Here is a 24,860-nt window from a genome sequence, read left to right as displayed (position 1 = left end):
ACACAGTACGAGGCCAATGCTCTACCACTGAGCTCCATTCCTAGCCTCCCTTTGAGTGAATTTTCACATTTTATTGATCCTCTCATTAGTCAGTTAGCTACTTGAAATCTTGGACTTGTCTTATGCTGGTGCGATAGTCATGGATTTTCTATTTTGGGATGATGCTTTGATTTATACATTCAAGGCTTTGGCTTGCTCTGGGGATAGGTTTCTTTTTTACAGGAGGACTCTTTCTGTGCCTGCTGTTCTTTAAGACGGGGATCGGGGGATCGCTTTTCACTCATTACCACATGCGGCTGGACCTGGAGGTGTGATTCCTGTATGCTTTCCAGCTTAAGCCAAGGTTGCATTCCAATAAAGCAGTGGTTCTCAGCCTTCCTAATGCTGCGACCTTTTATTTATTTATTTATTTATTTATTTATTTATTTTTAAATTAATTTATTTATTTTCTGTATACGAGTACACTGTAGCTGTCTTCAGACACACCAGATCCCATTACAGATGGTTATGAGCCACCATGTGGTTGCTGGGAGTTGAACTCAGGACCTCTGGAAGAGCAGTCGGTGCTCTAAACCGCTGAGCCATCTCTCCAGCCCAAAATGTATTCCCCCCCAACCCCCCCAACTGGGGACCAAACCAAGGGCCTTGAGCTTGCTAGGCAAGCGCTCTACCACTGAACTAAATCCCCAACCCCGCTTCGACCTTTTAATAGATAAGTAATATATTGTTGCTGTAAAATTATAAAAAAAAATGCTGTCTTTTGCCCCACACTAGGTCCAGCACCACAGTGCCCCAAGATATCTGATGGATATCTTCATCTCAGTCAGCAAAGCCTCTCACCCGCTTTGCTCTACCGCATATAACACTGCTGATGGCATCTCTCTGAGCCTGGCAACAATCCCACCCAGTTCCCAAAGCAGGCTGCCACCATGCCAGAAATATACATCTCAATTCTGTGTCGGCCCAGTGTCTCCACCACCACAAACTCTCTTAAACTTAAATCACCACATGAAAGAACACACAACACAATTACCTCTGATCCAATTGATAAGATATAATTGCCCTCCTAAACATACAAAACCCTGTACACATCCATCCCTTAAGAACATTTGTAACAACCTGTAATGGTGTAGAGTGAAGTCTTAACATCAGCCTCCATGTTCTCTCTGCGACTTCCCTTCTCCTGTCTCCTTCCTGTCTCCTCCTCTTCGTTCAAACTTTTCTCCGGCCCATCCTTCCTTCTCATCCAATGACAGACCTCGTTCTATCTCGTACCTGCCTTCACCCGTATGACATCCCATAATATATAAATGTGGATGGTGCTGACCCCCAACCATAAAATTATTTTCCTTGAAGCTTCGTAACTGCGACTTTGCTACTGCATCATAATGTAAAATATTTGTATTGTCTATGATCTTAGGTGACAAAGGGGTCGTTACACCCCCAAAAGGGGTCGCAGCCCCACAGGTTGAGAACCACTGCAATAAACTCATCACATGGCAGAAAAGGAGAAAAAGTCCTAAGGGTGTTTGTCAGCCGCACTATATGTTGCTGTCACAAAATACCTGATGGAGGCTGTTTAAGGAAGGAAACGCTTATTTGGGCTCAGAGTTTCAGAGAAACTCAGTCCTTGTGGGAAAAGAAGGGCGGAGTTCATGGCTGTAGGAGCTGTGTCCAGAAGTCCTCCAGTCTAGACTGAGAAGGAAGCAAACAGAGCAGAGGCAGAGCAGAGACATTCAGATGTTCAACCCTCGTGAGCCACTTCTGCTCGCAAGCCCCTCCTCCCGCAAGGCTCCACTGCTTTCAAACTCATGCTGTGAACCAGGGCCTGAGGTTCAAAGCATGAGTCTATGGGAAACAGTTTAGATTCAGGCCATAACTGTTGGAAACACATTTGATACATTTTAAAGCATTTACTTACACTTTTCAAACACTATAGCCTAGCAAGCCTACCTTTATAAACAGAACACTCACATTAGCTTAGAGTTGAGTGAAATCACCTAATTTTAATAAAGTGGTTTTCTAAATACTATACAGAAAATGAGAAACACACTGGCTAAATAATTACAATGTCACACTGTTGCAGAGTCCAACCATCACTTACAGGAAGTCATGCCGTGCTGGGCACTTTTGACAGAGCCTCCTTGACCAGCCTGCTTCTTTCAGAAACTGAGGATGCTCTGCGAGGTCAATCTGTTATCACATCATGGAAAACCAGAACAAAATTGTAAATTACACACCATGTCTATTGAAGATTTGTTGACAAAAGTCAAGTATATTTCAGATATGGACTGTGTCAGTCATGCTGCTTTTGATTGTATCGGAGTCACCCTGCTATCTATTGATCCCATCATAGCTATGCTGACAGGGATCTATGGCAATATAGTTACACTGACACCTTTTGCTCAGCTACAGTCAGAAGCCCCATTGCATTCTTTCTAGAAACATCCCTCTCCACAATGGCAGACTCTGTCACACTTATGTGTAACTTGTGATGATGATGATGATGGTGGTGGTGGTGGTGGTGGTTGTGATGATGATGGTGGTGGTGGTGGAGGTGGTGGTGATGGTGGTGATGATGATGGTGGTGGTGGTGGTGGAGGTGGTGGTGATGGTGGTGATAATGATGGTGATGGTGGTGATGATGATGGTGGTGGTGGTGGTGGTAGAGGTGGTGGTGATGGTGGTGATAATGATGGTGATGGTGGTGATGATGATGGTGGTGGTGGTGGAGGTGGTGGTGATGGTGGTGATAATGATGGTGATGGTGGTGATGATGATGGTGGTGGTGGTGGAGGTGGTGGTAGTGGTAATGAAGGTTATGATGATGATGGTGGTGGTGGTGGTGAGTGGTGATGATGATGATGATGATGATGATGATGATGATGATGATGATGATGATTTACTGGCTGTGTAAGTGTATGGCTTTTTTCTTGAGGTCATTCAAACACATCCTCACTTGTTTTCCAGGCCAAAAAACTTTCTCATAGCAAAGAACCAGAGCAAGACAAGGCTGTCTCCAGACACTCTTTCATTTAATTAAGAAGGTCCCTGCTGAGCCATTACCCTATAAAGTTTATTGGCATTCTCTGATTTTTCCAATGGCCCATTATGCTTACCTTGTTTTAAAAATGTGAAAAAGAAGAAAATGACATGTATCTTTTTTGAAAGCATTGGGAAAAAATAGAACATTTTCAATGAGTGGAATCATCTGCGTTCACTTATTTATGGTGGTTTGAAACACTGATTATGGGTTGGTAAGATGGCTCAGCCAGGAAAAGTGCTTGACACACATGCACAGCCACCTGAGATTGACCCCAGAACCCACAGTGGAAGGAGAGAACAGATCCCTTTTCTTCCGGAATTTTCTGATTTCCACACAAGTACATCTACAGTTACACATACATGAAACACACATCCATATACACACAAACGTACTACTACTACTACTACTACTACTAATAATAATTATAATAGCTAAAATATTCAAAGGTCTCCCCCAAATAATGATTGCAATAACATTTTAAAAAAATACCGTAAATAGAGAGAAAAAGAGTATTACTTTGTATGAAACCTTATAACAGTTGTTTCTTTTTATATATGTATTTAAACTTTATCTTATGGTTTTGAGAATTGGACATGTAAGTTTCTTCTTTTTAAATTATGATTTAAAGTAATCATGAATTTTGCAAAATCTTCTTGTTCCAGATCTTTGTTTTTGCCTTTTGTTTTCTTGAGACAAGGTCTCACATAGCATAGACTGGCTGTGAGTTTACTATGTGGCTGAGGCTGGCCGTGAACTTCTGATCCTCTATCTTTCCAGTGCTTTATTTGTAAGTGTTATCACACCCAGATGAAGTACTAATTGCTCAAACAAGCCCCTTTTATTTTCTTGTTGATTCAATTAGGAAATTCTGTAAATACAAAAACAGTATGTTCTTATTTCATTAGCACTAGTTATTAAATGAACACACACAGAGATAGCTATAAATTTCCATTTCTCATGCATAAATGCACATTTGTCTTGAGAGATGGAACTTTCTAGACATAGCAATTGTTAGGGGTTGTATCGGTTTCTTCCTGAGATTAATATGTTTGAGTCTTAGTTGCTGGTGTGTCAGAGGGCAAGAGTACTTAGGGATGGCTCTTTTAGAAGGTATTAAATAAACAAGATCTTCAGGGTCAGCCCTGATCCCGTATGATTGGTGTCTTTATATGAAGTAGACTTGGGACTCAGATACTGGAAGACAGAGACATGCACAAACATGGAGGAGAGGGGAGGGGAGGGGAGGGGAGGGGAGGAGAGGGGAGGGGAAGGGAGGAGAGGAGAGGAGAGGGGAGGAGAAGAGAGGAGAGGAAAGAGAGGAGAGGAGAGGGGAGGGGAAGGGAGGAGAGGAGAGGGGAGGGGAGGAGAAGAGAGGAGAGGAGAGGAGAGGAAAGAGAGGAGAGGAGAGGGGAGGGGAGGGGAGGGGAGGTGAGAAGAGGAGAGGGGAGGGGAAGAGAAGAGAGGAGCGGAGAGGAAAGAGAGGAGAGGGGAGGAGAAGAGAGGAGAGGAAAGAGAGGAGAGGAGAGGGAGGGGAGGGGGAAGGGAGGAGAGGAGAGGGGAGGGGAGGAGAAGAGAGGAGAGGAGAGGAGAGGGGAGGAGAAGAGAGGAGAGGAAAGAGAGGAGAGGAGAGGGGAGGGGAAGGGAGGAGAGGAGAGGGGAGGGGAGGAGAAGAGAGGAGAGGAGAGGAGAAGGGAGGGGAGGAGAGGAAAGAGAGGAGAGGAGAGGGGAGGAGAAGAGAGGAGAGGAGAGGAGAGGGGAGGGGAGGGGAGGGGAGGAGGGAGAGAAGAGAAGACCACATGGGTAGGGAGACAACAGGTAAGCCAAAGGGAGAGGCCTTGGTAGAAGCCAATCTCACCAGCATCGATCGTGCTCCTCAACTTTGAGCCTCCAGGATAGCGAGAAAACAAATGTCTGTTGTTTAAAGCATCTAGCTTTAGCGTTTCTTTCTTTCTAAGGACATGAATGATAGGACAAGCACATAGGCTGACATCTATAAATAGGTTAATTTTTTTCATCCTGGCCAAATTTACTTGGCCCCCTCCTTCAAAGTCCTCTGTTTCCAGGAAGTCTCTAATTTGTGCTATTATGGCCAGTTTAAGGCTGACTCACGTCGCATTTGCTACTTATCCACAAATGTATTCTGTGCAGGCTTGCTAAGGAGAGCATACGAGGCCTTCAAGACTGTGAAAAGGGGAGGAACAGAAAGAGTGGCAGGGATACTCCTGAGCTGTAACAAATGTTCGCCCTCTTCTGGGGATCCATTTTGCTGTCTTGTTCACGTGCCATCAGGACATTAGTCTTTCCTTGGCGTCTGTCATGGCCAATATGGGCTCTAGCCAGCCACCCGTGCTAATTGTTTCCTAAGAAGTTGTCTCTCTCTTGACCTCAAGCGACTGGTCTTCAGGTGAATGCAGAGACAAGAGCAGTCTGGATTACAGCGGGCAACTGTTCTCGCTGTCCTTGTTAGAGCTTTCTGTGGTTGTTCTAGACCAAACAGTCCTGTCTCTTTGAGGAGCATAGACTGAACCATATTCCTCTATGAGGTGTGTGTGGGCTGTTCTGGTAGCCTTGCTCGCACTAAGTGGTGAGCTTTCCAAATGCTCGGATGTCATTTCTGTGCCAAGTGCACGGCAAGTAGTGGTTGCCCAGTGAGGAAACAGGTGGGTCCCTGACTTTTAGACTTTGAAGGACCATCTTGGTTTTTGATTAGTTATCGCTAGTCTCATGTAAAAGAGTTGGTGAGTCGGACTTGGTAAAGTGCAGAGGATTTAGAAAGGTGTAAGGTTCTGTTAGAAATGAGAGATCCTTCCTTACAGTCCCCCTCCTGCTTGCTGAAAAACACAGCGTACTGTCTGGGAGTAATTGCAGATAGGTGAGTCAGAGCATCACTGAAAGGAATAGCCCGGAGACCGAGGATGCAATCAAGCCTGAGTGGCAAGATAAAGTAAAATAAAAGAAAAAGAAAACCAATGAAATAATTCATAATATTATTCTGCTATACTCATAGGTTTGTGCCTAGCCCAGTCAGCACTGGAGAAGCTTCATCCATTAACAGATTGAAACAGATGCAGAGACCCCCAGCCAAGCATTATTGGAGCTCATGCATTCCTGTGGAAGAGTGGGAGGGAAGACTGTAGGAGGCAGAGGGGTCAAAGACACAGCAGGAACACCCACAGAATCAACTAAGCAGTGCTCATGGGGGCTCCCAGCGACTGAACTGACAACCAGGGAGCACGCGTGGGACTGACCCAGGCCCCAGGCATGAATGTTACAGTTGTGTGGCTTGGTCTTCTTGGGAGAATCCTAATGGTGGAAGCAGGGGCTCTCTGACTCTTTGGGCCAGCTTTTGGGATCCCTTTCCTCATACTGAGTTGTCATGCGTCCAGCTTTAATACAGGGGGAGGTGCCTAGTCTTACTGTACCTTGATCAGTCGTGTTGGGCTGATATCCATGTGAGGCCTGCCCTTTTTTGAAGAGAAGGTGGGAGGGGAGGGTTGGAGGGGAGAGGGACTAGGAGGAGAGGAGGAAGGGAAAATTTCAGTCAAGATCATATACATATACATCATATACATATGCATATACACACGCACATGTGCACACACACGTACACATATATAAAAGGTCAGGGAGAGATAATCAGTTTGGACTACAATCGTGTGTGTGTGTGTGTGTGTGTGTGCATGTGCAAGAATATATGTAAGGACAGCAGACAGGAGTAACAAAACAGCCAAGGACTGAGAAAGCTACCAAGATTTGACCAACCTTACATGGAAGAGGACACAGCTGTCTCAAGGCTTCCAAGGTGTAGGCTACAGGAAACCTGCTCTGTGTAGCAGAGCTTCTCCTCCTTTAGAAGTGATTTAAAAACCAGGTAAATTGTTCACTCCTCCTGCCCTTAATCCTGGTGCTGACCAGGCAGAGGTAGCCAGGTCTTTGTGAGGTCAATGCCAGCCTGGTCTACAAATGGAGTTCAGAGAACGCTTGTCTCAAACCACTCCCTACCTCCACAAAAAAAAAAAAAAAAAAAAAAAAAAAAAAAAAAAAAAAAAAAAAAAAATCGAATCTGAAGGCTAGTTCCCGTGGAAACAAAGACGTTACTTTTATTCTAAGTGGTGAAATAGTGCCCCCTAGTGGATTTCCTCCAGATAGCAGTGATAATAAAAATCGGGTGGCATAAAATGAAAGGGAATGCAGGCTGCTCTTGGGTGAACTGTCACAGGAGGGGACGGTTCTGTTTGCTGCTGATTTCTAGGAACTCATTAGTTTATGAATGAATTAACCATTAAACTGATTACTAATTTCTTCTTTCTGGAGAATATTCTATAGTTCACATATGAGAAAATGTTCTCAAATCTAGGCATTTTAGAGTTTTGCACCTAGCTCCTGTTGTAAAGTGAGTGAGCTCAGACTTCTTGGGAATAAAAGTATTAAAAATCCCATTCTGATGGTTGGTGGAATCAGTTTCATGGCCATTTTGCTAACTCTACTTTTCTGAATTGAGAAGTTGGACCTACAGGGTGAGGCCCATCTGTAGTCCCAGCCTTGGGAACACGAGCTCCTGCTTCAAAGAAAGAAAGGAAAGAAAAACAAAAAAAAATTCATAAGAGACCACAGATTTTTTTAATCACCAGGGAAGAATCCATTTAACAAAATTAAAGTTCTAATTTTAAATAATTCATTAAAACTCTAAAGGTACAAAAAGATCCTCTCTGAGAATTCTCCCTGCCTGTTTTGTTCCCCTCCAGGTTACCCATGCACTGATGTTGTATCCCCATTTGCCCCTCTGGGAACTTCTTAGGTGTTTTCTTTTCTTTGAATAGAAGGAATTCTACACGTTTTACCTATCATTTTATGAATAGATTCTGATGGAAAACGTAGTTATTTTAAATATCATAATATACTTTTAGTTCATAGCAGAAATGGCAACACTTTCCCATGGTGGGTGGATCTCTTTGGCATGTTGAAATGGTAGTTTTTATTGGAGCTCTGTCAGTTCTAATGGACTGATTGATTTACTTGTGTATTTTGTGGCACAGGACTTTGCCTTTGTCTGTGGCCCAGGCCCGTCTCTATAATTACTCTGCCTCAGCCTTTCCCCTGCTTGGATTATGGCCACATGATGTACTTGGCTGTCAACTTCTTCTCTCTTTAAAAAAGTGACTTAAACTTTTGTTTTTATATTTATGCAGTGTGTATGTGTGTGTTTTATATGTTTTCAGTGTATATGTGTGTTCACATGTGTGTGCACACGTGATTAGTGTGTGTGTTTATGCTGCTGTGCACTTGTGGGGGTCAGAGGACTACGTGTGGAAGTTGGTTCTCGTCTTCCACTATGTGGTTTCTGGCGATTGACCTCAGGTCATCAAGTTTGGCAGGCAGCAAAACCCTTACCCACTGAGCCATCCTGCTGGCCTGTGGCTGTCAACTTCCAATTAAACAATGCATTTATGTTTGCACGGTAAGTTATTACCGCACGTTCCCATTTTGTGGTCTGTTGGTTTTATGAGGCTGTAACCTTCCTGGTCTTGTTTCCAGTGCCTTAGTAACTGCCACCGCCATAGCAGCAAACACAGGACACAGTTACAGGCATCTGACATGTGCAACAAATGTTTATTGGAGAACAGAACAGTCTTCGGCACAGGAGATATTTTGCGTGTTCTTTTACATTAAAAAAAGACCCAAATGTTTATCTGCCCATTACTGAGATCATTTTTGATTAATTTCTTTATTTTCCTTTTGGGAAAATGATAAATTGGAGCAATATAGTTAGTAACTCATAGGTTATTTAACAAGACTCTTATGAAGCAGAAACAGTGGTGGGGATGAGAGAGAACAGCCAATTGCCTAGAACGCTGGTGGCACAAAGTCTACCGAGGAGTTGGTGACCTTTCAAGGTTGATTCTACCAGAACATATACTAGGGAGATAAAATTATTTTCCAAATATTTCTAGCATAGACTCCTTTTAGCATTGTTTATAATGCAATTTGATTAGGTTTCCGAGGCTTTCCAGATGCCCGAAGCTCCACTCGGTAAGTCAGGTCTCCACATGGACTGAGAGGTGGAACAACATTTGACATAAGGACTTCTAGACCACAACTAAGAAACCTACTCAGGATTTACCTTTCAACGAGAAGAACCCCAAAGAGAAAGCTCCTATTGCAGTCTTTGAACACATTCTCTTCATGGACAAACAATATTTTTGTGGTCAGACATCATAAAGTGTATTGCTTTGTCTTCGAGACGCAATTCAGTCTTGGGGCTTAGTCAAGCAGGGACTGGCTCACCCGGGTATGATTTACTCACGTGTGGAGCAGTTGCTGCTGTATTTCCATTAAGACTCTAAGATCCAGGGGAGGAAGAAATAGAGAACCCCTCGTGTCGGCAGTACGATTTTGGCAATATTTTAAAGGTTGGGAAAGCACTCTGCGACTGGTAGAAGAGTTTGGCTACTTCGGCATAAAGGTTGTTAAATGTGTCTTTAAGATGTTTAAGTTTTTCACTGGTGGTCGCACGTGCCTTTAAATCTCAGCACTTAGGAGGCAGAGGCATGCAGCTCTCTGTAAATGTAAGGCCAGCCTGGTCTATAGGTTAAGTTCCAGGACAACCAGGGCTACACAGGAAAAACCTTGTCTCAAAACAAAACAAAGCGGTGTCTAAGTGTTTCATTCATACTATTCTAAAGTCACGTGATAGGAAATAGGATGCGACCGACAGCCTCAATAGACACCGAGGGGAGAAATTTCACAGAGCCCCATTACTGGGCAAAGATATAGACCAGTAAGGGCTGACGAGAGTGGGACAGTCAGTCTTCTTCAGGGCTGGGCCCCCTAAGTGGTTATCCAGTGTCAAGTGCTGAGCTCTGAAACCACATACACACAAGCAGCACTACACAAACATCAGGTTGTGTGTGTGCATGTGTGTGTGTGCATGTGTGTATGTTCATGTGTGTGCATGTGTATGTGTGTGTATGCATACACATATGTATGTAACAGTAACAACTAAAAAGTGGCTCTGAATTTGAGAGGGAGTGAAGGGAACACGGGAGAGGTTGGAGGAAGAAAAGGAAAGGGAGAAATGATGTAATGGAGCTTTAATTAAAAATAAATTAATTAGGGGCTGGAGAGATGGCTCAACTGCTAAGAGCAATGACTGCGATTCCAGGCATCCTAAGTTCAAGTCCCAGCAACCACATGGTGGCTCACAACCATGTGTAATGGGATCTGATGCCCTCTTCTGGTGGGTCTGAAGGCAGCTATAGTGTACTCGCATAAATACATGAATAAATAAATAAATAAATAAATAAGTCTTTAAAAATAAATTAATTAAAAAATTATATGGCTGAAGAAGATTTTGTAAAATGGAGAAATGTTTGTATTTTATGAACCCAACTAATTGAAAAGAAAGAGCAGATAATTAAATTACGTAGGAAAAGTTGGAAAGTTAGACATGTTTTTTGTTTGACACGGGGTTTCTGCGTATAGCCCTGGCTGTCCTGGAAGTAGGTTGGTAGACCAGGCTGGCCTGGAACTCACTGATATACATACACCAGCCTCTGCTATTAAAGTGTTGGGATTAAAGGTATATACCACCACCACCTGGCTTAGACATACATTATTTTTTTAGGCTTCTCTAAGTATCAACTCTTACATTTAAAAAAAATGAGAGGAAGGACTATGTTTTCCTTTTAAACTTTTAAAAAGATTTATTTATTTGTTTGTTTATTTATTTATTTTGAGTGCTCTATCTTCATGTACACCTACGGGCCAAAAGAGGGCATCAGATCCCATTATAGATGGTTGTGAGACACCATGTGGCTGCTGGGAATTGGACTCAGGACCTCTGGGAGTGCAGCCAGTGCTATTAACCACTGAGCCACCTCTCCAGTCTCCAGAACCTACTTTTTAGGCATATTTTTAAAAAAGTAAATAAAGTCAGATGCAGTGACCGATGCCTTTAATCACAGCACTTGGGAGGCAAAGGCAGTTGTATCTATGAGTTCGAGTCTAGCCTGGTCTACATAGTGAGTTCCAGGATAGCCAGAGCTACATTGTGGGATCCTGTCTCAACATCCCCAAAGTAAACAAAACATTTAGGCATGGTGGTTTAAACAGGTAACCCCAGCACTTGAGAAGTGGAAGCAGGAGGATTCTAAGTTTGAGGCCCATCTGGTCTACACAGCAAGATTGTCTCTAAGAACAACAAACAATAATATTAATAAAATGTTTAGAAGAGTGGCTGGCACAAATGGCCACTTGTTTGGGGGGGGAGGTTGTTTATGGTTTTTGGTTTTGTTTTGTTTTTGTTGTTTTGAGACAGGGTCTCTCTTTGTGTAACAGTCCTGACTGTCCTGGAACTTCCTTATGTAGAATAGACTGGTTTCCAACTCAGAGATCTGCCTGCCTGGACTTCAGTGCTGGGATTAAAGCTGTGGGCCACCACTCATGGCTAATAGCTCTTCAATGACTAGCATAATATTTCAAAGATAATTTGTTTCTTTTGAGGCCAAGTTTTGTGTAGCCCAGGTCCAACCTAGGCTACTTAGTGGCCAAAGATGACTTTAAACCCCTGATCTTTTGCTTCTCACCCCCACTGTGCGGCCGTCACAGGCGCACTGCTATGTCTGGTTTTATCCACTCCTGGATTCCATTTCTGTGGAATCCTGGCTGCTCATAGGCAAACCCAGGGTTGTAGGTATTCTAAGGTGCTCTCAGCATTAAATTCTTCTAGATGTCTTCTGTATCTTGGGGCTTGGGTGTGTTGCGTAGACGAGTGACAATTGTGATTAATGAAATTCCACAAAACGGAGTGAAAACGGAGTCCATGCTTTTCCCTTCTTTCTCCTATACCCCGTTTTATTATAAACATGTAGACGATGGGGTATGGGTGGTGGGGAGGAGATGGCCGAGGGAATATAATTTAATTTCTCTTCTGGCACTCTCGGGCAATGGGCTTTAATTAGGAGCTCAGATTGGTATTTAGTTACAAGGCTTATGGATCAAAGCTAATTTGTATGTCAGATGTAATTTAGATGACTTCAGACTGTGCACGGGAAACAAGGATAGAGTCTAGTGGCCTTGATTAGAGACGCCTGTGGTTATTTTCTGGTCCATTGCACCATAATACTTATATCTAACGGGAGCCAAGGATCACATATGTAAGGGTTATCTCTACAGAAATCAGTTGTCTCTTCTGGCCAGATAAGTCTTCCCACCAGTTGTTCTGGAAAGGCCTAGGACTCATCTCTCTATTTTCCTAATTAATGGGAGATGATATATTGAATTAGCCGGTTTCTCCATTCTCGTGTGTCTTTATTCACCATGATCTCACCCACAGACTACTGCCCAATTATTTTATTTGCAGTTAATAGACCAAGGAAATGATTTTTGGGAGCTGATAGGTCTGTCAGACAATATTTTTCTTTAGCTTGGGTTAATTCAACTCTCTATTCATCAGGAATTTTTTAAAAAGTCCATCAGCTGGGTCTGGTGATACATATCTTTAACCCCAGAGGTTGAGGAAGGAGGATCAAGGGTTCGAGATCATTTTGGGGTTTATGTCATATTTGAGGTCAGTTAGGGCTACCCATGACCTCGTCTCATAAATATCATTTCTCCGTGATAAGGTAAGGATAATAGGAAGTGGTTATTGATAAGGAGTGTGTTTAGAGAATGTTTGGTAAAAGGCACCCACAGTCAGGAGTCTCTGAACTACAAGCCTGAATGGATAAGTCCCCAAGGAGGGTAGTTACTTTTTACACAACAGCTCCAAGGTTAGAGATTTAGCATAGAAAAAAGAGAGAGAGAGAGATTTAAAAGCTTCGCTAGTCTGTGGACAGCTGAGACCGAGAGTGTCAACATAGAAGACATAAGATCGACAGGTGGGGTGACGCAGCTGTCCTTGGCCTGGAGAGGAGGACCTCTCACATGTGAGGGAAACTGTAAGACTTATAGCAACAGCTGCCACGGCTGATTACCCCTCCCCCAGGAGCACGCTAATTAAAATGTATACCGGCTATTACACACTGTTGAAGCAGCTGAGAGAGAGTCAGATGAGCAGTGAGAACGAGTCAGATGCTGCTGCTCTAACAACCACAAACTTACCAGCTTCAAGTTCTCCAATGGGTGCACCTTGGACTGGCAGGCTCTAGTTTATACTGCCATCTGGTATGTTACGCCATACTGGCACAGCCCCCACATCTGAAGTGCTGAAACTCCTCGCTGCGGTGGGGAGGAGCATGGGGCAAGTGTTTAATCTGAAAGTCTTCTCTCAGGGAGTGACCAACGTTTCCTTCTTCACATTTCATTCGCCAAGGCAAGTGTAGGAGAGGGCGGTCCAAGTTATACCAAGACAGAAAACTCCATCAGTGACAACCAAAAAGTAAATTCTATTTCCAACCACTAGTTAATGTCAGGGTCTTAACAAATCAAGAGGTCAAGTGAGGGAGCATCGACAGTTAATAACCACAGAAAGTGGTTGTTATGCATGCTGGCGTGGCCTTCCTTTCTGAGGAAGTCTATTTAAGGAGTTATCCATGAGCGTCTGATGCCCTAGAACCCAAAATGGACATTTCCTGAAAATATCTATAAATTGTATATTATCACTAGAAAGGGAAAATTATTTCCTTTGCAAGTGAGTTAATGTATTCAGAGTGAGTATATACAATGCAGACATATGAACCACTTCCCTAAGAACTTAGTCTGACCCCAGTTTAAGAAACACAGTCCTGGGCTGGCAAGATGGTTCAGTCGTTAAGAGCACTGATTATTCTTCCAGAGGTCCTGAGTTCAGTTCCCAGCAACCACATGGTGGCTCACAACCATCTGTAATGGGATCCGATGCCCTCTTCTGGTGTGTCTGAAGACAGCTACAGTGTACTCATATAAATTAAATTTTAAAAAAAGTTAAAAAAAAAAAAGAAAAAGAAACACAGTCCTTACGATGCCTGCTAGACATGTTATGATGCTGTTTTACAGAGAGGCAGCTAAAGTTGGTAGGTCCCTATTCTCACTGCATGAGTCAGAAGCAGCCGAGATTTGCCCAGAAGCCCCATGGGCATGCTGTTATCCCCTCTCTGTTCCCTGATAACAGCATGGGACATGTGGAGAGACTGCACCCTATGTGGTTCAGGAGACAACTGGGAGAAAGTGAAGCAGCTCGCCAGCTAGACTAGGGAAGGAGTCTCAGACCTGGCATCTGTCGTAATCTTGAGTATAGTCGTAGCAGAGGGAGCAAATGCGTTGTTAATGGCTTTCTGAACTTTGGCTTTCGAAGCCCAGAGATCCTTGTTTTTCCTGGCTTTGTCAAAAGCAGGAGCTGAGAGTTATCCAGAAGACACCCGAGACCTTCTGGGTAGGTCCCAGCAGAGCTGTCTTTGCCTGGATGTAGAGTGTGCATCAGCTTTTATAAGTCCAAGCCCTGGGGAAGCTCACAGGCCCGTGGTGTTAGCCTGCATTGCCCTAAGTGCTAATGGGCCCTAAAGGAGTTCTTAAGCCGATGACAGTTGGAGGGTGGGACTTCAGACAAACAGAAGGCAGACTTTCACTCAGAGATGAAGCTGCTTTTATTCACTGTTTTTAAGTTATAAATAAATGAGGTCCATCTAGCCCACTAGGAATAGTATCGGGTCAACTAATTTTGGGGCACATGACAGTAAAACTCTAAATTTCTTTAAAAATGACTACTAAACCACGCCAGACACCTCGCTGAGCACTCCTCCAGACTGTGACATCAAGTGCTCTCTGCTGCGTTGGGGGCTGAGTGTCATTATCCCAATTAGAGGTAGGCAGACTGAACTCCAGGGAGATTACCTCTTTTCCCTAAATGATGGAGCTGGAAGACAGCAGTGTTCTGTGTTGGACGTCTGTTTCCTTTTGAAATACTCTTCATGAGTGATTTACTCAGTCGATAGGCTCGTTGCAAGTCAAGAAGCAACAACCTTAAGTCTCCACTCAGTGCTCCCTCTTCAGGCCACCTTTCCAGTTAGTACTGGTTTGATTTGGTGCAGAAAGAACCCAACACTCCTTCTCCTCCTCTGCATTCTATCTGTTTTTTTTCAAGACCACGTTTCTCTGTGTAGTCCTAGTTGTCCTGGAATTCCCTCTGTAGTCCAGGCTGGCCTCTAACTCAGAAATCTGCCTGCCTCTGCCCCCCAAGTGCTGGGACTAAAGGTGTGCATTGCCCTACCTGGCCATCATTATTCTTTTTATGAGTGGCTATAGGCTCGTCAAGCATATAATGCTGTCACATAATATTTTAATGCTCTGTGAGGGTAGAGACCATAACTAAACCTTTGCCTACCACCTATCATTCCTGATGTGTCACCTTTCAATTAAGGACTGATTTTATGGAGTGTACCTATTTTATGGTTAGCTATTTTATTTTGCTCATTATGAGATGACGTATGCTTTAAATTTTAATGGAAATCTTTGTTTCACAAGCATGTTATCACATAAGGTGCTTACAGTTCACTCTGAGTCATGCCACAAAATGTCTAGAGTTATTTAACTATATTTTCATACCCTTAAAATATGGGAAGATGAAGCCTGCAGACAACAGGAACAAAGAGCTACCACCAACTAGAACCTGTGATATTAGATGCTTGAAATTTAGCTATTTCCAGATAGCTAGAAGTCGCATGTTATAAAATGAAGACGTTTTTATAAAATGAAAATGAGTAGGTGCAACGTATAGTGACCACAGAGTCAACAAGGGGAAAGTGATGAGGCACATGGGACGGAGTTGTCAAGTAGACATGGTCCTCACGCAGGATATCTCACAGGTAACTACATTCAGCACCTCACGTCATCATTTAGAAACATCCAAATAGTGCATGAAGTTTGTACTTCCTAGTTTGTAATGTCTCATCTTCTCAGGATGAAATGTATGCTAATAGTGAGACCTAGTGCAGTAGGGATTGCTATTCTCATCATGACCAATGCCCTTGAACTAGACCTGAGGTCTTCTTAAGTCAGGAGACTTACTTCAGACTGGAGGCATGGCTGAATGTGGAGGGTTGGCCTGGCATGTGATATTCTGGTTAAATCTTCAGGATTTCAAAAAGCCAAACCTAACACAGATGTTATATTTTCCTTATTTCTGCAAAACATACTGTGACAAGTATAAGAAGTAAAATTCCACAAAACATATTGTGATGAATACTGGAAGTACAATTAACAAGTGTTAGGAAGTTCCCGAAGTGTACAAGATTTACATGGCTCCTCCAACTATATAAAAAGAGTAACACTGTGTGAGGAAAGGAGATTCCTCAGTAGAGCTGTCCCAAAACTGTGCATGAAGCTCCAGGGACGCAACTTTCAAGAGTTATCACCCTTGGTGAGGTGAGCTTTTTCGGTGATGTAACTTCCTGCTCCTGTAATCCCTAGCGGTTCACTAAATCAGATCCAGGCCCACTGTGGTTCCCTGTCTAGAATAAGTAGAGGCTTGTTCACATGGTCCCAGGAAAAGTCACAGAACATGGTTTTTGAACCTGGGGCCGAATGCATGCAAGGCAAGTATTCTACTTATAAGAGCCATCCCCAGCCCAACCCTTATAATTTATAACACATATTCCTAATATATACATGCATATACATACTGAACACTTTTGTCTTCACATCTAAGGTTAGGGAAGATAGGCAATGGAAGATGGAAACAAACTACTTTTAGGTTGAGGCCATTGGAATAGCTAGTCATGTAAGAGCACACACATGTAATATGTGGCTATGGGTGGTTTAGACGACTGTTTAGGATAGCTGCTCTTGCTTATCTTCAAACTAGCATCTTGAAAAACCATATATAGGGCTGGAGAGATGGCTCAGCGGTTAAGAGCACCCGACTGCTCTTCCAGAGGTCATGAGTTCAATTCCCAGCAACCACATGGTGGCTCACAACCATCTGTAAAGAGATCTGATGCCCTCTTCTGGTGTATCTGAAGACAGCTACAGTGTACTTATATATAATAAATAAATAAATCTTAAAAAAAAGAAAAACCATATATATATATATATGTATATATATATAATGTACGTATATAGTGCATATATAAATATATCTTGAAAATTTGAACATATCTATGATCCATCTTCCTACTTTAAAATTAATGACACCACACAAAAACTTAGTTTGGGTTAAAGTTTACCATTTTATTTCTTTTTGTCTTTGAACAATGAAACCTTAGCAGTGATTTTTAATTAATACTGTGTGGGCCTGGTGAAGGAAGAGGCAGATTTATAAACCAGAATAGAATTCAGAAAGAAATCAAATTATCTGATAAATGAGTAACCGTCTGGATTTAATGAAGAGATGAAACACAGGAAACAGCTTTGATTACCTCTCAATATTTAATTAAAATAAATTCTGTCATCTCTCTTTGCTTGCCTTGGATATTTTCTCAAGTAATCTTCTACCTATCTGGTCACTTGAATGGGCTGGCATGGTCTCATTTATAAATGTCAGAAGTCTTGACCAAGTATGGAAAGCCTTTATGGTAATATCTAATTTAAAAGCTCTGTCTTTCCCTACTTCAGAACTGACCTGTAGTTGACCGCGGCATCATTCAGACTGAGAAGAGCTTCGGTTACATTTTCTTTCATTTTTCTTGCCCATCCTCTTGCTTTAAGGTCTTTTTTTGGGCTCAGAAAGATCGTGAATAGAGAAACAGAGCTAGCTAAAGCATCTTTTCCTGTCCGTTTTCTGAGGCTGCTAGACTCGAGCGAAGGTGTTTCTGGGACTTTTCAGAGTCACGAGTCCTGGTATCCTTTTCCCCTCTGCTGCGATGCTACGCTTGCCCTTGAGCAGGTAACGGCTTCTGAGACCGGAGCATCAAGCTCATGTGACCTGTGTCCAGCTAACTAATCAAAGCTTTGTTGGTTTCGTCTTAAAAGAAATTAGATTATTCCCAGCTGGGAAAACCTACAGACATCTCCAAAGGCATTCTCTTAGTCCTCTTTGTCCCACATGGCTTGCTTTGTGAAGAGTACCCCACGGCATCCTCTACCTAAAATGCAATTCAGAAGAAACAGTCTCTGTAGAGATTCAGTAAGCTAGTTCTTACAACTCCTCACACGATGGGTTTCTACTCTGATCACTGGCTGAGGCCATGGCTTAAATCCCAAACGAACAGAATTCTATTCTACATTCTTATTCAAATGTAATAACCAGACAGATTGGAAAAAGCTTTTTGAAAATTGTATTTTGATATTAGGCTAAACATATGGAAAAAAAGAATTTACCTCTACTGTGATAGCATATTCAAAAACATACCTGAGATGGGTTAAAGGTTAAAATGCAAAAGAAAATGGACAGAAATGCAAGAAAGCCACAATGCTGTCAGCTTTCTTCCAATCAAGCCTTTCTAATACGATGCGGATGCTAAGAAACTATCAAGGGAAAGGAACCATCAGCTGGGGTCTGTAAAAATGAAATAATTCCACATGACAGGCATTGTTAACTTTGAAGATGAATCACACATTGTGAAAGTAATGGACAGAAAGGACTTAATAGCATTCAGTATATAACGAGATCATTAAGCAGGATGTGGATATGGCAGAGATGAGCAAGGGATAGAAATAGACATCTCAAAAAAGAAGATACACACACACACACACACACACGCACGCACGCACGCACGCACGCACGCACGAACGCACGCACGCACGCACGCACGCACGCACCTGTAATTGAGAGTTCTACCACACAAAATAACCTGAGTGTGTATGACCTGTTCTCCCTCCCCCCTCAGTCTTAAGCTCTGTCACTCTCTGGCTCGTTTTGGACTTCCTCCCTGGGGTCTAATCTCTGTTTTGTTCCCTGATGTTTATACAATGTAAGATGGTCCACAATGGGTGTTCATGTGTTTGTGGGATGATTGTATAAACGAATGAAAGAATTCACAGAAAGTAAATTGAAATATTTACAGGAAAATTCACCTTCCATGCTGAATATTAAAAACAGCAAATACCAACATGGGTGAAGCAGTGTATTCTCATTCTTGAAGGGTGAAGGCACACCATCTTGGTTAAATGATTTCATGTTTAGAAATGTATCCTGAGACAGGCGAGAGAGTTGGCTCATGGTTAACAGCACTGATCGCTCCTGCAGAGGACTACGGTTCAATTTTCAGCACACACGTGATTGTGCACAACTGTCTGTTATAGTTCCAGGGATCTGATACCCTTTTCTGGCCTCCTGGGCATTGTGTGAACATTGTACTCAGACATATGCAGACAAAATAAAGTAAAATATTAAAAAATAAATTTATCCTAAGAAAATTATTATACAAGTGTACAAAGACACATTTGACCATTTAATACTATATTTTTAAGGGAAAATTATTATTCAGTGAAATACCTGTTAATAAATTAGAAATCGACAGTTATGACAATCAAACAAGCAAGCATTACTTAATCATTAAAAATGACTTTACAGACCTGTATTTATTGACTCTGTGTTTACATCAAAGATATTTGCATAGTCAGATATAGTGGCACCTGTCTATAACCCCAGCATGTGGAAAGTAGTGGCAGGAGTTCTAGGAGTTCAAGGTCATCCTCAGTTAATTTGAAAGCAACATGGGCTACATGAGACCAGGTCTCAAAACTCAGTATATAGTTTAATTCTGCTTTTGCAAGATGCTTGCAAGGTTGGCTGCCAAAATGTTGGACACAGTTTACTTGAGTCATTTGAGTGGTCATGGATAATAGGCCCATTTTCACAGCCTGGGCATTTTCTAGGAGGCGTAGAAATGGAATAAACAGCTAGTGTGAATAGATCTTTTAAAAAGTGATTTAATTCAGTGTGTGTGTGTGTGTGTGTGTGTGTGTGTGTGTGTGTGTGCGTGCGCGCGCGCGCACACACACACACTGCATACACATGGAGTCCCGAGGACAACTTTCGGTTGTCAGTTTTCTTCTCCTGTACATTCTAGGGATCAAACTCCACTCATCAGTCTTGGGCAGCCAGCGCCTGTACTCCCTGAGCTGTCTCACTGGCCCCTCAACAGAGTTTTCTTTAAAGGTCATTATCTCCTTTTAAAGAATTTCTTAATTAATTAAAAAAAAAGAATACGGATGTATCAATTGATTTTTTTTGTTGTTGTTGTTGTGTTTTGGTTTTTTTTCCCCTTCTAGTTTGTGATGATTTTCTTATTTATTGTTACTGCCACCTAGTGGGCGAAGATTCATTTACTATTTTATTATTTGAGATGATAGCTTGTTTTTTTTTCCCTTTCTACACATGGCTCTTTCAGAGGTGAAAAAAACAAAACAAAACAAAACAGCAAAACAAAGCAAGCAAACAGACAAGCCTGGTTTGTTTACATTATTAGACACCTAACAGTCATTATCCAAAAGAAATAATTCCAAAATTTATTCGTAAATTCGTAAAAGTTCCCTTTAGAAACATACTCAATTTATAAGTGATGAAATAACACTGTGCCTTAAAATTGCATGTGGTTAATTTTTCCCAAGGTGTTTTCATCTTTTTTAGTTTGTTTTTGTAGACAGGGTTTCTTTGCGTAGCCCCTGCTGTCCTGGAATTGGCTCTGTTGATTAGGCGGGCCTCAAACTCAGGGAGATGGGCGTGGCTCTGCCTCCTGCGTGCTGGCGTTCAAAGGCATGTGCTGCCGCCACCCAGTGCTTTCATAGATTTTATGAACTTTGGTGACTGTTAGCAAGCTGTGCTCAATTGTGACTGACAGTCATTACATCCAGGACACTAAACATCCTTTCCCTATTACGGCGATTGTCTTTAGGTCTGATATGTCAGTATTTGATTGTTTCTCATCATTCTACAAGTTTTATGTTACCCACAAGTTGCATTCAGCGTTAGCACTAAGTGAAGCTGCTGTGAGTAGCCATTAGAAGCCTTGACGCCATGGGTGACTCAGGCTCGCTGGCCAGGGCTTGCTCTGAGCTGCACACCAGATCAGTAAGTTTCTATTACATGGATGGTCCCGCCATGGTTGCTTCTGGCTTCACTGTAAAAGCGGAAAGCTGGGTTTGGGCCCGCGGGCATCCGGCACGACATTGTGCAGTATTTTAGATCTGTGCCGGAGATCGCTGATAACCTCGAAAGCAGAGATTGTAGTAAAATACAGCAGACACAGCAAAACCAATAGGGAGTGGGGTATCTGAAAGATATATTAATTTGTTTGAGATATAATTTAATTATAACTCTATATATCTTAATTATCAAACAACAGCACTGTAGTATCCTTCGAAATTTAACACACTGCTTTCCCAAACTTTCCTGAGCAAAACCCATAACCTGAACATGGTTTCAGCCTTTGCTTTCAGATTTGTCTCTATTTTTCCGGAACAACTGCAGAACCATGAAAGAGAGCTAGTCTCTGAGTTTCTAGCCTGTACCTAAGAAGGATATGCTTTGTTGTTACCTACGAAGATGCAGGTTAAGGGTGTGAAAAGGCTTTCAATGTTCTGTTCTGTTTGTTTGTTTTGAAAGGAGAAAGTATAAAAGGTACACTTAAAACTCTAAACTATGGAATAAAATTATCACTATCTAGTCATTAGAACAGAATCAGTCCCTGGATCTGGATGTGGCTCAGTGATCTAGAACGTACCCATCACACACAAGGCCCTGGGTGTGACCCCAGCACTACAAACCAATCAATGAATGAAGAAAGAAAGAACCCAATCAGCTCCAGCCTTTGAGGAGGCCATGATCGCCCAAAGTAGGTTGAATTCAATTGAAATCTAGGTTTAAATAAATTCAATAATAAACAAACACCATTTCCTTACATTTAAAAAGTTTGCTTTTTTTTATAAAACAGTCTCTCATGACGCAGCCTCAAACTTGCTCTGTCAGAGGAGGACCTTGAACTCCTGACTCCCCTGACTCTATTTCTGAGTGAGGGCCTGACAGACAAGACACAGAGCCTTGTACATGCTAAATAAACACTCTATCAATCAAACTGCACCCCCAGCCCATACCTTGTGAAGATTTATTCTTTAAATAATAAAATAGTGTTAATTTTAAACTCAAACATCTCATTTGTTATTGTTTGCTATTGTTTCAGAGTAACAAAACAGTTGATTTTGATACTGGTTCGCCACATTTGTTTCCCTACATGCCTTGCACCTTTCAACCTCCACAATGTCCCCGGGAGGGTGTTTAGTTCATCATCTTACTCCTCCACAAAAGGACTTCTAGATTGTGTGTGCTCCCTGCCACACACAATGCTCGTGCAAATAACACTACGTGTAAGGACTGTGTACTACTCTGCTTCTGGTCAGTCTCGCATTACCTTGTTGTCTTCTAAGGCCTGTCATAATTATGCCCATAAAACTCTTATTTTTAATAGGGAGCCTAATGGCGATGAATGAGCTGCAGACAAGATCCCATTACAAGAATCCCTCTGCAAAGGAAAGCTCTGGATGGAAGCTAGTTCCTTCTTGGGCAGAGAGCCTGGGGCAAGTGTTTGTCTTGTGTAGTGACAGGGGATTCTGTGTGAAGAGAATCAAGGGCTTCCCCGGATGACACAAGTCAACTCGACAATAACAACTGGGCAGTGGGCACCAGTTCATCTTACGTAGGAGGATTAGAACTCACCTGAGGTGTGGTTCTTCAGGGGGAACAGAGTAATAGACATTGCGAGCTTCCTTGCTTCAGATTCATCAGAACTAAACTATGAATGCCCAGATTCTGGAGCCCTTAGGAAGGTAAGAAACAGCATGGTTCCAGTTCATTTCAGTTCACTCACAGCAGGTCTCGTGGGCCAGGGGTTGAGACTCCCAATGGCTCTTCAGCACTCCGTGGTCAGTCGCAACCGGATGGAACAGCTGAGTCTTCGTGTTTCAGACCGTCCCACCCTGTGTCTAGGGTCAAGTTTCCTGAATAATTTTCTCTCCCTTTAGTTTACTGTAATGGATCATGCAACTCATCTAAAATTGCTAGGATAATTATAATATCCAAACCTCACTGGGTAGACTTCGAAAAGTCAGAATAAGCCGTGGTTTGCAATCAAGTCTGCCTGTTAAATAATGAGGCTCTTTTAAATAGAATAACACTCGAACCCCACACCCCAAAGATCCTAATTGAATTTGTACAATATGGGGACTGGGCCCATATATTATTTCTTTCTAGAGCTTCTAATGTATTTACAGTGTGCATCCAGCATTAAGAACCCCAAATCTACAACACCCAGTACCAGAAAACACATGACTTGTTGTAGCTTCTAGGTGGGGAATGACATGGGCAGTGGTGTTTTGTTTTGTTTTGAGACAGGGTTTCATGTAGCCCAGATTGGCCTCAACCTCACTATGGAGGTGAGGATGACCTTGAACTCCCAACTCACCTGCCTCTACCTCCCAAGTGCTGAGATGACAGGTGTGCACCACCAAGTCCAGTTTATGTGCTGTGGGAATTGAATCCAGGACTGTATGCTAAGCTAACACTCTGCCATCTGAGCCAATCCCCAGCCCCACCAAGTTTTCTTATGGAATAGATTTTCGTATGGGGTCACTGAGGGATAGAGAAGCAGATTATTTCCTACAGGATTCTCTGGTTAGTTCTTGCTAATCATTTTGATGATAAAGTATTCATTCAACATCCTATGTTTTACACTAATAGGTGAATATTTTCTCATTATCTCCTTGCCTCTCATTACTAAGTCAGCAGTGCGCTAGCAGAAACGTTCTGTGTGCTGGTGTGTTTGCAGAGTTTGCTAGCTCTGCCTCTGTTCTCTTGGACTGACTCACATTTCCCCGGGAAGCCCTTCCCGAAGGCTCCTGGAGAATGCTTTGAGACTTCATCTTTTCTCTTTCAAAGACATGTGTGTGTTTCAAATAGACAGTACTGTGTTCATTGTTTTATTTGGTTGTTTGTTTTTGAGGCTGAGTCTTGTGTAGGACAGAGTGACCTTGCCTAGATCTCCTACTGTCGCCTCATGCTCCCCAGGGCTACCATGCCCGGCAATGTTTAACAATCTCGATGTACTAAATCCACTTCTACTATTATAGCTGTGCTTGTGTAAGGCAAACAGGTTCTTCTTACGAGAGCGTAGATCTGTTTCGTGTATCTGTTATCACCTGCTGACTTTGACTGTTCGTAATGTCACAGGACCAAAGGTCGTCAGTACTGTCAGGGTGAGTGGGCCATTGTGAGATCTCAAGTCATATTCTGAATGACTGCGGTATTGCTGCTATGTATACGGGGAACTCTGGTGAGATGGTTCAGTGGGTAAAGAGCTTGCAACAAAAACCTGCTGACCTAAATCCAATCCTCAGAATTTACATAAAAGGGAGTAAGAGAGCAAGCTCCACAAAGTTGTCTTTTGACCTCCATATATACACCCTGAAACACTACCCCCAACTGATAAATAAAACTTAAAAGCATATATCTCTCTATCTTTATCTCTATTTATTTATATCTATCTATCTATCTATCTATCCATCTATCTATCTATCTATCTATCTATCTATCTATCTATCTATCTCTCCAGTTCAGAGGGACTAGAATTCTGTTTTGCTGTGTTTTAGGGAGACATGACATTCATAACGCGTACCAGCCATGACTTTAGCCATGTAGATATTCTACCAAATGTGGCACACCAGCCTCATGACGCCATTTTATAAATATTTAATACCGCTCAGCCTGTGGTATTTGAGGCGTAAATCCTGGCAAACATTTATTGGATGAAGTGTTCCTCCTGACCCTGTGCTCCTGGGCTGCCACATTTCATTTGCAGCCTGACTGAGCACAGCTGATACGTGAAAGGACCCTTAGTGGGGACCTTGAGGCAGGGGGCCAGACCAAACTGCTGGCTTTCTGGTGTACGAGCCATTTGGGAGGCCATTA

The 24,860-nt window shown here is 42.5% G+C and overlaps 1 protein-coding gene across 7 annotated transcripts in view; it reads left to right on the top strand.

Moving 5' to 3' along the window:
- Ank2 (ankyrin 2) overlaps positions 1-24,860 on the top strand; it is a 575,860-nt gene that overhangs the window by 170,667 nt on the left and 380,333 nt on the right. The window lies entirely within an intron of this gene.

The sequence above is a fragment of the Rattus norvegicus genome, chromosome 2 (assembly GCF_036323735.1).
Source record: "Rattus norvegicus strain BN/NHsdMcwi chromosome 2, GRCr8, whole genome shotgun sequence".
Lineage (NCBI taxonomy): Eukaryota > Metazoa > Chordata > Mammalia > Rodentia > Muridae > Rattus > Rattus norvegicus.
The sequence above is the reverse complement of the archived record's forward strand: the minus strand, read 5'-3'. Positions and strand labels throughout refer to the sequence as shown.